Source organism: Coccinella septempunctata, chromosome X (assembly GCF_907165205.1).
Source record: "Coccinella septempunctata chromosome X, icCocSept1.1, whole genome shotgun sequence".
In the NCBI taxonomy this organism is placed as follows: Eukaryota; Metazoa; Arthropoda; class Insecta; order Coleoptera; family Coccinellidae; genus Coccinella; species Coccinella septempunctata.
The window spans coordinates 19,540,611-19,552,509 of NC_058198.1; the positions used below are offsets into that span (position 1 = coordinate 19,540,611).

At 42.3% G+C, this 11,899-nt stretch overlaps 1 long non-coding RNA gene across 1 annotated transcript; it reads right to left on the reverse strand.

Moving 5' to 3' along the window:
- Positions 1-613: 613 nt before the first annotated feature.
- LOC123321970 lies at positions 614-1,588 on the reverse strand. Its single transcript, XR_006539000.1, has 3 exons — positions 1,489-1,588; positions 881-1,048; positions 614-673 (listed from the first exon to the last, which is right to left on the reverse strand). It is a non-coding gene; the product is annotated as an uncharacterized LOC123321970 (long non-coding RNA).
- Between the last annotated feature and the right edge of the window lie 10,311 nt (positions 1,589-11,899).

The following is an 11,899-nucleotide window of genomic DNA, read 5'->3' on the forward strand; positions in this document are numbered from 1 at the left end:
TTATTCGGCCCTCTACGAACAAGTCATACTGAAATACGGTTGCCCAAAACTAGTAATATCCGACAATGGAGTACAATTCGACAGCAGGCTATTCAAGAACAGTCTCCGAGAGCTGAACATTGCTCACCGTTTCACACCACCGTATACTCCTCAGTGCAATCCTATAGAAAGATCTAACCGTACCCTAAAGACCATGATAGCACAGTTTTGTGAAGCCGATCAACGAACTTGGGATGAAAAGATAGGAGAGTTAACGTTTGCCATCAACACCGCTAAACAGGAGTCTACTGGGTTTACACCGGCATTTTTAAATTATGGGAGGGAATTAGAAGTCCCGAGGGCGATTTATTCGACAAACCCCCACAATGAAGAAATGAACGGAGAATCCAACCGTACAGGAGAAGAAAATAGAGACATGACTTACCGTACCCAACAGATCAAACATCTCCAGGAGGCTTATGAGTTCCTCCGTACTAAACTGTACCGTGCCTTCCAGCAACAGGCTCACCACTACAATCTTCGACGAAGAGAAATCCGATACCATGTGGGAGATAAAGTTCTACGCCGGGACCGTCCTTTATCCTCGGCCGTTGACAGTTTCGCCGCCAAGTTAGCTCCGAAGTTTTCCGGACCGTTTACCGTTGTTAAAGTTGTTTCACCTGTCGTCTACGACCTGAAAGATACAGAGGGTAGAAAAATCACTAACATACACATTAAAGATTTAAAACCATTTCATGCATAATATATTATTGTCATGATCCGTTAACCGTTCTATAGAAATAACCTCTGAAAGGAGGAAATCCGTTATTTTTTTCCGTTCTGAATATATATATATATATTTTTTTTTCTGTTACCGATTATATTATTATTTTCCGTTTACCTGTTTATCTGAATAACTGTAGTTGCTCAATTAACCAGAACCAATGCATCCAGACAATCTGTCTCCAAGAATCAACGGATAGAACCACCCCGGAAGAAGTTAAACAAGTTCCGCATGTCAACCAGTAGGGAATTAGCCCTCCGTGCCTGTCCAAGAAACCAAGGCCACCTGCAAGAAGAAATCTCGTAAATCTGAAGCCCGTTATTAAGCATAATTATAACCAACTACACCGTCACAATTCCGTTCAAATTCCGTACAGGCACCACCGTTGACCGAAATACCGTATCTACAGATTTTCATCCGTTCAGCATGAAATTATGAATCAAACCTGTTAAAACTGTCCGAAAAATCTGTTACTTATGTAAGGAATACCAATAAAGGATACTGTTTCACATTGCAACTGAGTATATCCGTCTATTAATCCAATAGATCTAACCAATTTCTATTCTGAACCGAACCGAAATTATTGTACCGTCAATTTAACACTGTCTACCTGAAGAAAGCACCGTCTACCTGAAAACAGAATACAGAGAAAAACCGTTCCAAGAAGAAAAGTGGACCACGAGGAACGATGAAGATTGGAGAGTTTATTGTTAGAAATTACCCACCTGCAAGTCTCATACCGGATCCGAGAGTCTCAACGTCCGTACAGCCGGGTCATACCAGTCCATTGAGCCCCCACGTACCGGAGGTTTTCCACCTGTTGCAGCTCCCACGAATCCGGGGTAACCTACAAAACCACGATGGAATTCAAACACCCGCCAAACACAGTTAAATTAGGTACTCACCGGAGGGATGAAACATGGCACGCTTCCGACCAGCGATGAAGATGAATTTCCACATAGAGAAAGAAGATTTTCCACTATTATACACCATTTATCCACGGAACGCTGAACAAGGTTCTTTGACAAGATGGCGGAGACCTGCGCCGAAATGACTGACGCTGACGTTTCTGCGTGCGCATTGGAACTACCATTCCAACCATAGAGAGGATAAGTACTTGATTGAGTTGTAAACTGGTCACCAGTATAGGTGGCGCGCGCGAAAGTAAGGTCATTATTTCTAGGGGTAGATAGAGTCGTGAAATTAAACTCACTATTTCATCGTATGTTAATTTCTTCCGAGCTGAGGAGGGTGTGATGAAGTCCAGTTTTCTGAGGAAAATAATTGGAGTTCATCTTAGTGCATTTCTTTCGTTTTAAATTTCCGTCTTTGAAAATATTTTAATTCTCGAATATTCCGTACGTTCATTCCGATAGGCAGAGTAAATGTAAAAAAACCGCTTATCCGTATTTCACGTTATTTTTCTTACATGCCGTTGAAGATTTCGACGTTTTTCATCTGTTGATATGCGATAAACCGGAGCTGACGACGTTTTTCATTCTTGTCGCATTCTGGAATTTTCAGATTTTTACCGTGAGAGGGGATATGCCTATAAAAGCAAATTTTCCCCCCGCGACGGTCACTTTTCGACTGTTACTTCAGTTCTTCGGCTGACTTTTCGACTTTTGACTTTTACTTCAGTGCTTTCACTTCGCTTCAGTATTTTGGATTTTTCGCTTTCTAACGTGGTGACTTCTGTTATAGATTCAGTTAACTTTCGGTAACCACGTTACAATCGTTGTAAAAAACTTAATAAGTCCTATTATGCAATATCCCGACTCAAGAACACTTTTCAGACAGATGCCCTGCTTCGAATTTACTATGGTATGGTTTATAGTCATCTTTGCTATAATGTGGTTTTGTGGGGGTCGTCAACGGTCAGTGGTCGTGTGTTTATCACCCAGAAAAAATCCTACGAATGATTTTCAAATTGAAACCTCAAGATTCCTGTAAGCCGATTTTCAAACAGTACAAGATTTTGACTTTGCCATCTATTTTCATTTTGAATACTTTGATTTATATCCGACAAAGTATCCACCTTTTGAACAGGTGTACTGATTTTCATGCATATAATACTAGAAATGATGATGTACTATGCATTCCAATGCACCGAACCACAAAGTTCACTTCATCACCAATGTTCATTGGCACCAAGCTCTATAATCACTTAAATAAAAAATTTAAGAGTATGACTGACAAGCAGTTTAAAAGTCAGATCAAATTACTTTTGATCAACAAGTGCTATTATAGTGTTGAAGAATTTTTAGAAGATAAGTTATGTTAAGATCAAAAATTTCTTTTTTTTTTGTTTTTGTTCTTTACTATGTTAATTTTTTTTTCAAAAATTGTCTTGACGTGTCTTATACATTTTTATTAATGTCTGGAAGGATCAATAAATGTATTCTATTCTATTCTATTCTATTATTATGACTTTAGCCTTGCGGCTTTCACACTCCTCTCCAGAGGAAAATTCACTTATCCCAGATATCTCAGATATCAAAAGGATTAAGCTCTGTTGGAGCCCTTTCCAGGTTTTCGGGCTCGTGGTGGTGGTCGGGTCCGGGTCGCTCCTCGCCTCCCTGCTGTAGGTTGGATTCCTGCTCCACCCGCACTTCCTGTCGGAGCAGACGGTGTTCCTCTGAATTTCCCATGTACTTGCGTACAGTTCTCGCCGTTCCCAGCAGTACCGCCTTCTGCATGACTTTATAGATATTTTCGTCCAACTGAAGCTTCCTCAAGTTCTCTAGCAGTTTCTTCGGTATCAGGCCTGTAGATGATATGACAATAGGGATGGTCTTGATATCTTTCAGCTTCCACTGTCTCCTGGTTTGTTCCTCGAGATCTCTGTACTTTGAAATTTTTTCAGTGTGCCTATCTAGAAGATTGTTATTATTTGGAATCGCCACATCGATGAATAGTGCTCTGTCCTCATCCTTATTGAGCAATATGAGGTCTGGTCTATTGTGGGTTATTTTCCGGTCTGTGAGAACCGTGCGATCCCAGTAGAGCTTGTGATGTTCATTTTCCAATACAGCATCTGGATGGTAATTGTAATAAGGAACCTTTTTCGAACTCAGAAGTTGGTGTTTCAGTGCCAATTCTTGGTGAAGAATCTTGGCAACGGCATCATGTCTATTTTTGTACTCCGTGCCCGCGAACTTCTGACATCCCCCGGTGATGTGCTGGATAGTTTCATGTGTCGCACAGCCATAACGACAGCTATCGTCCGCCACTGAGGCATCCTTGGCGATGTATCTCATGTAATTTCTTGTTGGAATCACCTGATCCTGGATGGCGAGCATGAAGCCCTCTGTCTCAGGAAACAACCTTCCGGAAGTCAGCCAGTAGTTCGACGCAGATATGTCGACGTAATCATGGTTGATCTCATTCTGGTGCCTCCCATGCAGAGGTTTGCCAATCAGTTTCTGCATTTTACTTTCTGCAGAGTGTTCGACGGTTTCCAAGTGATCCTGGTGTAGCTTTAACGGTGTGGAAGTATCAGCAACACAAACTACTCGATGGAGTTCTGACGAAGCTGCCTTGCTCAAGAAATATTTTCGAAGTCCTTCAATTTCCTGGGACATACGGTTGGACAAATCAACAATTCCTCTACCCCCAAGATGTCGTGGTAGCTCTGTCCGTTCTAATGAGCTTTTGGGGTGATGTTTATTGTGTTTAGTCAGCATCGTACGTATTTTTCTCTGTAAAGCTGCTAAATCGGTGGTCGTCCAAGAGATAATACCAAATGAATAGCTCAGTGCCGAGCAAGCGTAGGTGTTAATCGCTTTTATCAGGTTCTTGCTGTTAAGACCAGTTCTCATTATCCTTCTCAATCTTCGGGTAAACTCCTCCGTTAATTCTTTCTTCATCTGGGTCTGATTGATTTTTCTTGCCTGTTTCATGCCTAGATACTTGTATGTGTCTCCTTCCTTCAATGCTTCAATTTCTGCACCTTCCTTGAGTTTGAACGTACCATCTTCCATTTTCCCTCTCGTTATGTTTAGCAGTCGGCATTTTTCTAGTCCAAACTTCATTTTGATGTCTTCCGAGAATCCTTCCACCATTTTCAGCATCAGTTGCATTTGTTTTTTGGTAGATGCGAAGAGTTTCAAATCGTCCATGTAAAGGAGATGATTCAGTTTCATCATAGTTCTACTGCTGCTCTTGATGGAGAATCCGTAGTCCGTAGAATTCAATCTATGAGATAAGGGATTCAGGGCCATGCAGAACCACAGAGGGCTCAGCGAGTCTCCTTGGAAAATTCCGCGTCTTATTGGAATAGGTCCTGTTGTAATGGAGCAATCTGCTGCTTTCATTTGAAGACTAGTACGCCAGGTTGACATGGCGTTTTTAAGGAACTTAACAATATTGGGATCCACCTTGTAAATCTTCAAGATCGTCAAGAGCCATTCGTGAGGTATAGAATCGAATGCTTTTTGGTAGTCTATGTACGCAGCGTAAAGATTCCTTCGCTTGGAGAACGCTTGATTGCAGATAACTGAATCTATTATTAGTTGTTCTTTGCACCCTCGGCTGTCTTTGGTGCATCCTTTCTGTTGCATGGCGATGATGTTATTCCTTTCGCAATGGTTGTAAATTCGGTTCGAAATGCACGATGTGATTAATTTGTACATCGTTGGAAGACATGTGATTGGTCGGTACTTGGATGGGTCTTCTGTATTCCTTTGGTCTTTAGGTAACAGGTATGTTGTGCCATGTGTAAGGAATACTGGCATTCTTTCAGGATTTTCAATGACATCATTTATTGCGGAGGTCAATTTGTCATGCATGATCCAAAGTTTCTTGATCCAGAAGTTCTGTAATCCATCAGGCCCAGGTGCTTTCCAGTTTTGCAGTCCTCTGATAGCTGATTTTACTTCTTCAATTGTGATCATGTCAAGCTGCATCGGCTCATATTTTATAGCTTCAGATTTTTCATCTTCGATCCATCCGGTATTTCCATTGAACTGAGGTTTCGTTGATAATTGTTCGGTCCAGAATTGTTCAATGGCTTCCTTTGGTGGTAACTTTCCATTTTCTCCATCCGACGATGTGAGTGACCGGTAGAAAGATTCTTCGGACTTTTCGAATGAATTATTGTCTCTTTTCCGGCTATAATTGCTTTTATATCTCCTCAGGCGTTCTGCATACAGACTTAATTTTTGCTTCAGAGTGTCAAGGCAATGGTGTGCTGTAGCATTCTCCGTCTCTCGTTCGGTGTGTGTTCTGTTTCTATCGATGATTTCTTTGGCAGCTTTCACAACCTTCCTTCCGCGATTCCCGTTCAAGTACTCCGTCAGTCGTCCAATGTCTCTTCTTAGCCTTTCTGTTTTGTGTTGAAGACGTTTCTGCCATGCTGGCGCGTGTAATTTGTGTAATTTTGGACCATCGTTGTTCGTTTGGCGAATTTTTGCCCCCATGGTTTTCGCTGTCGTTAGCGCTGCACAGTGAAAAACTAGATGCAGATATTCCAATGAACTTCCGTTCTGTAGGTATTCAGGTAAAACGTCCTTATTCAAGATGTCGATTATAAGTGATAGTTTCTTGGATGTATTGAGTCGTGGAGGTGCTACTCGATGAAGAGGATCTGTTCCTTCCAGTTCGGCAAAGTATCTCCTCATGTCAGAGTCAACTTGTCGGTGGAGCTCTTCCCTATCGTCCTGGTGTTCAGGCTCACTTTCGTTGCAAGATGGACTTTCAGTATCAGTTTCTTCTGCCTGTTGTTGCCCCGGCATGTGAATTTCATCAGAGGTGTTGGTGTTATTCTCTATTGTAGGCGGACGCTGAAGTTCTCGTTTGATTGCGTCGATTCGGGCCGTAGGTATTAGTTCATAGTTCATAGTGCAGATAAACGACCTGTTGGAGCACATGAACGCCAATTCAACGCCCCTACAATAGACAAAGTGGCAATTGTGATTGTAGGTGAAAACTTGAAAAGGCGTGATATTGTTCTTACGCGTCGCAATACTTGCAAGAATTGCAACGAATATATGGAACACACCGTTCATACGATGCTCTGCAATACCCGCTAATGTTTTGGGGAGGTTATGGTGGATATTATTTCAACATCAAGATGATGAATACATTGAATGGTGACTACCTATATTAAAATCTTAAATGTCTACTTAATACAAATTTGAATTATTTGATTTTAGGCCAGGAAACCACCAAGAAAGTTAGCTCGATGAATTATTATGCATTTTGTTTAATGGTTCGTCAAAATGCTGATATCTATTTGCTGAGATTTCGTCGATTGTTGCAGCAGTTTTGTTTGGACATGTATTGTAAAATTTAAACGAAGCACCTCACTTATATCAGAATGAATCAATCTAAACTACGTTCAGAGGAATAAATTCATTTACGAGATGCAATATCCACCGAAGGAGATGCATCTAATGTAGGTAGATTGACAATTTAACCAGCTTATATTGGCAGCCCGCGTCATATGCATGAATATGCACAAGATACAATGACACACGTTCGAAATTATGGTCGTCTTGATCTGTTCATTACATTTACCTGCAATCCAAAATCGGAAGAAATCACTCAACTGCTTCTTTCCGCACAAACATCAGTTGATCGACATGACATCACTGCACGAGTGTTCAAACAAGAAGTGAAGTCGCTAATGGTTCGTATTAAAAAACATCATGTCTTTGGGGATACTCGATGCTGGATGTATTCAATTGAATGGCAAAAACGAGGCCTGCCACATGCACACATTCTCATCTGGTTAGTAGAAAGAATTCGACCAGAACAGATAGATGACGTTATATGTGCTGAGATTCAATGACGGCTCGTCAGGGTATGCAGGGTCGACCGGGCGGACCCAAAATAATGGGTAGAGAAAGAAATAGAAAATAATTATTTATATTATTAATTTTAGTTGAAACTCATTCAGAATCATCCATTTCGCTATTCAAATATAATAATAATAATAATAATAATAATGTCTGGCCTGCCTGGCAGCTATCTGGTAGATGGCCTGCCAGGTAGCCATCGTAACGACGTAGACGGTGCAGCCAGCCACGCCTGCTGTCCGCAGTCCCATTCCTTCTTCCTCTCTCTTTCACATCCTTCATAGGGGTGCTCTTTCTGCTCTCATTTCTCTACCCCTCACCCAAACCGAGAAAGGGGAGCACAAACCCATGAAAATGGTGATTACGAGAAGCCTCGGAAACAAGTCGCTGCCTGGGGATCGTCAGGGCATGTCTGGAGCAGGCGCTGGACATGACAGCATGCGGGACGTCGGTGGCAGGATGTTGAGGAAGCGGGCTCCTGCTGCAAAACAAGCTACAGCTCCAAAGCAACAACAGCAACCAACGAGTCCAATTCAATTGCCGACTCGAACCGCTGAAGGTGCTGCGCAGGATATTCAGCCAGTGCTCACCCAAGCGGGGTTAGTGAGAAAGCGCATGAAGTGGACAACGTCCATGAATGAAACTATTGTGCGCATATATAACTCCATCACGGGACTAGGGCAGAACACGAACAACTATAGGAAAAGGCTCCATGAGGAATTCTGCATTGCCTACCCAAATGTCAATGTCACTGAACAACGAGTGGCAGACCAGTACCGCGTAATTCTGAGAAATGAACTAGTACCAACGGCCCGAATCGACGCAATTAAACGAGAACTTCAGCGTCCGCTAGCAATGGAGAATAACACCAACACCTCTGATGAAGTTCACATACCTGGGCAACAACACCCAGAAGACATTGATACTGAAAGTCCTTCTTGCAAAGCAAATGAGCCTGAACACCAGGACGATAGGGAAGAGCTCCACCGACAAGTTGACTCTGACATGAGGAGATACTTTGCCGAACTGGAAGGAACAGATCCTCTTCATCGAGTAGCACCTCCACGACTCAATACATCCAAAAAACTGTCACTTATAATCGACATCTTGAATAAGGACGTTTTACCTGAATACCTACAGAACGGAAGTTCATTGGAATATCTGCATCTAGTTTTTCACTGTGCAGCGCTGACGACAGCGAAAACCATGGGGGCAAAAATTCGCCGAACGAACAACGATGGTCCAAAATTACACAAATTACACGCGCCAGCATGGCAGAAACGTCTTCAACACAAAACAGAAAGGCTAAGAAGAGACATTGGACGACTGACGGAGTACTTGAACGGGAATCGAGGAAGAAAGGTTGTGAAAGCTGCCAAAGAGATCATGGATAGAAACAGGACACACACAGAACGAGAGACGGAGAATGCTACAGCTCACCATTGCCTCGACACTCTGAAGCAAAAATTAAGTCTGTATGCAGAACGCTTGAGGAGATATAAAAGCAATTATAGCCGGAAAAGAGACAATAATTCATTCGAAAAGTCGGAAGAATCTTTCTACCGGTCACTCACATCGTCGGATGGAGAAAATGGAAAGTTACCACCAAAGGAAGCCATTGAACAATTCTGGACCGAACAATTATCAACAAAACCTCAGTTCAATGGAGATACCGGATGGATTGAAGATGAAAAATCTGAAGCTATAAAATATGAGCCGATGCAGCATGACATGATCACGATTGAAGAAGTAAAATCAGCTATCAGAGGACTGCACAACTGGAAAGCACCTGGGCCTGATGGATTACAGAACTTCTGGATCAAGAAACTTTGGATCATGCATGACAAATTGACCTCCGCAATAAATGATGTCATTGAAAATCCTGAAAGAATGCCAGTATTCCTTACACATGGCACAACATACCTGTTACCTAAAGACCAAAGGAATACAGAAGACCCATCCAAGTACCGACCGATCACATGTCTTCCAACGATGTACAAATTAATCACATCGTGCATATCAAACCGAATTCACAACCATTGCGAAAGAAATAACATCATCGCCATACAACAGGAAGGATGCACCAAAGACAGCCGAGGGTGCAAAGAACAACTAATAATAGATTCAGTTATCTGCAATCAAGCGTTCTCCAAGCGAAGGAATCTTTACGCTGCCTACATAGACTACAAAAAAGCATTCGATTCTATACCTCACGAATGGCTCTTGACGATCTTGAAGATTTACAAGGTGGATCCCAATATTGTTAAGTTCCTGAAAAACGCCATGTCAACCTGGCGTACTAGTCTCCAAATGAAAGCAGCAGATTGCTCCATTACAACAGGACCTATTCCAATAAGACGCGGAATTTTCCAAGGAGACTCGCTGAGCCCTCTGTGGTTCTGCATGGCCCTGAATCCCTTGTCTCATAGATTGAATTCTACGGACTACGGATTTTCCATCAAGAGCGGCAGTAGAACTATGATGAAATTGAATCATCTCCTTTACATGGACGATTTGAAACTCTTCGCATCTACCAAAAAACAAATGCAACTGATGCTGAAAATGGTGGAAGGATTCTCGGAAGACATCAAAATGAAGTTTGGACTAGAAAAATGTCGACTGCTAAACATAACGAGAGGGAAAATAGAAGATGGTACGTTCAAACTCAAGGAAGGTGCAGAAATTGAAGCATTAAAGGAAGGAGACACATACAAGTATCTAGGCATAAAACAGGCAAGAAAAATCAATCAGACTCAGATGAAGAAAGAATTAACGGAGGAGTTTACCCGAAGATTGAGGAGGATAATGAGAACTGGTCTTAACAGCAAGAATCTGATAAAAGCGATTAACACCTACGCTTGCTCGGCGCTGAGCTATTCATTTGGTATTATCTCTTGGACGACCACCGATTTAACAGCTTTACAGAGAAAAATAAGGACGATGCTGACTAAACACCATAAACATCACCCCAAAAGCTCAATAGAACGGACAGAGCTGCCACGACATCTTGGGGGTAGAGGAATTGTTTATTTGTCCAACCGTATGTCCCAGGAAATTGAAGGACTTCGAAACTATTTCTTGAGCAAGGCAGCTTCGTCAGAACTCCATCGAGTAGTTTGTGTTGCTGATACATCTACACCGTTAAAGCTACACCAGGATCACTTGGAAACCGTCGAACACTCTGCAGAAAGTAAAATGCAGAAACTGATTGGCAAACCTTTGCATGGGAGGCACCAGAATGAGGTCAACCATGATTACGTCGACATATCTGCGTCGAACTACTGGCTGACTTCCGGAAGGTTGTTTCCTGAGACAGAGGGCTTCATGCTCGCCATCCAGGATCAGGTGATTCCAACAAGAAATTACATGAGATACATCGCCAAGGATGCCTCAGTGGCGGACGATAGCTGTCGTTATGGCTGTGCGACACATGAAACTATCCAGCACATCACCGGGGGATGTCAGAAGTTCGCGGGCACGGAGTACAAAAATAGACATGATGCTGTTGCCAAGATTCTTCACCAAGAATTGGCACTAAAACACCAACTTCTAACTTCGAAAAGGATTCCTTATTACAATTACCATCCAGATGCTGTGCTGGAAAACGAACATCACAAGCTCTACTGGGATCGCACTGTTCTCACAGACCGGAAAATAACCCACAATAGACCAGACCTCATATTGCTCAATAAGGATGAGGACACAGCACTATTCATCGACGTGGCAATTCCAAATAATAACAATCTTCTAGATAGACACACTGAAAAAATTTCAAAATATAGAGATCTCGAGGAACAAACCAGAAGACAGTGGAAGCTGAAAGATATAAAGACCATCCCTATTGTCATTTCATCTACAGGCCTGATACCGAAGAAACTACTGGAGAACTTGAGAAAACTTCAGTTGGACGAAAATATTTATAAAGTCATGCAGAAAGCGGTACTGCTCGGAACGGCGAGAACTGTACGCAAGTACATGGGGAATGCAGAGGAACACCGTCTGCTCCGACAGGAAGTGCGGGTGGAGCAGGAATCCAACCTACAGCAGGAAGCCGAGGAGCGACCCGAACCCCACCACCACCACGAGCCCGAAAACCTGGAAAGGGCTCCAACAGAGCTTAATCCTTTTGATATCTCAGATATCTGGGATAAGTGAATTTTCCTCTGGAGAGGAGTGTGAAAGCCGCAAGGCTAAAGTCATAATAAAGGTCTTTATTTCCAACAAATAGAAATCCCAAGGGGAAGTTCACCCAGAGGTGTTCTACCACTTATCCCTTGTTACAGTTGAACAATTTGGGCATAAACCATTTATAAAGATAAAATAAAAAACAAAAATG